This window comes from Sinocyclocheilus anshuiensis, unplaced genomic scaffold, assembly GCF_001515605.1.
Source record: "Sinocyclocheilus anshuiensis isolate Anshui unplaced genomic scaffold, SAMN03320099.WGS_v1.1 scaffold50, whole genome shotgun sequence".
In the NCBI taxonomy this organism is placed as follows: Eukaryota; Metazoa; Chordata; class Actinopteri; order Cypriniformes; family Cyprinidae; genus Sinocyclocheilus; species Sinocyclocheilus anshuiensis.
The window spans coordinates 2,844,934-2,846,299 of record NW_015542382.1 but is presented as its reverse complement, the minus strand read 5'-3'; positions in this window follow the sequence as shown (position 1 = coordinate 2,846,299).

Genomic DNA, 1,366 nt, shown 5'->3' with positions numbered 1-1,366 from the left:
CAAGCCACAATAAGACTGTAAAACCTTTTAACCTTCAATAAATCGTATTATCATACACTAATTTCTCTCACAAATCACGTGATTTTCCTGGAATACAGAAGATCTTTACCTTAAAATGAAAGTGAATAGTGACCAAGGACTTTCAAGCTCTGAAGAAGAAGAAAAAAAAAAAAGCATAAAAGTGAATAAACTAAAAATGTTCCACTCTGTCGCAGCTTTTAGAGGAAAAAGAGCAGCATGGACATTCTGCTAAATGTCTTCTTTTGTGTTTCACAGAGAAACAATACCCATACAGGTTTGGAACGACAAGTGTGAGTAAATGATGACAGACTTTTCATTTTTAGCAGAATTCTCATTTTTAAATCCATGATATTAGCCATAATATAAAATCATAATATTAGCATCCACACCAGCGGAGAATAACGTTCTGTTTCTATAAGCACGTGCTGCAGTTTTGTCTTCTGACACTTTAAATGGTCTAGCTCATTAAAGGGATAGTTCTCCCAAAAACGAAAATTCTGTCATTAATTACTCACCCTCATGTCGTTCCAAACCCGTAAAACCTCTGTTCGTCTTCGGAACACAAATGAAGACATTTTTTATGAAATCTGAGAGCTCTCTGACCCTCCATAGACAGCAAGGGTACTATCACGATCAAGGCACAGAAACGTAGTAAGGACATCGTTAAAATAGTCCATGTGACATCAGTGGTCCAATCGTAATTCTATGAAGCTACGAGAATACCTTTTTGCACGAAGAAAACAAAAAGAACGACTTTATTCAACAATTCTTCTCCTCCGCGTCACCCTATATAGCGCCATTGTAGGCGCTATCACAAAGCATGTGCATGCTTTTCCTGAATGTAAACAACACATGCATGTGATGCTGCTGACGTAGAACACGCATGCGCTGCACCTTGTTTGCATGCGTCGTGGTACGCTCCAAAATGGCTGTAGGGTGACGTGGAGAAGAATTGCTGAATAAAGGCATTCTTTTTGTTTTCTTTGTGCACAAAAAGTATTCTAGTAGCTTCATAAAATCACAGTTGATCCACTGATGTCACATGGACTATTTTAAAGGGGTCATATGATGTTGCTAAAAAGAACATTATTTGGTGTAATGAAATGTGTTTATGCGGTTTAAAGTAAAAAAAACCATTATTTTCCACATACTGTACATTATTGTTTCTCCTCTATGCCCCGCATTTTGAAACGCGGTCGATTTTTACAAAGCTCATCGGTCTGAAAAGCGAGGTCTGCTGTGATTGGCCAGCTATCCAGTGCGTTGTGATTGGCCGAATACCTCAAGCGTGTGACGGAAATGTTATGCCCCTCACCATACTGTTGATGCCGTGTCCGGCCGGAGC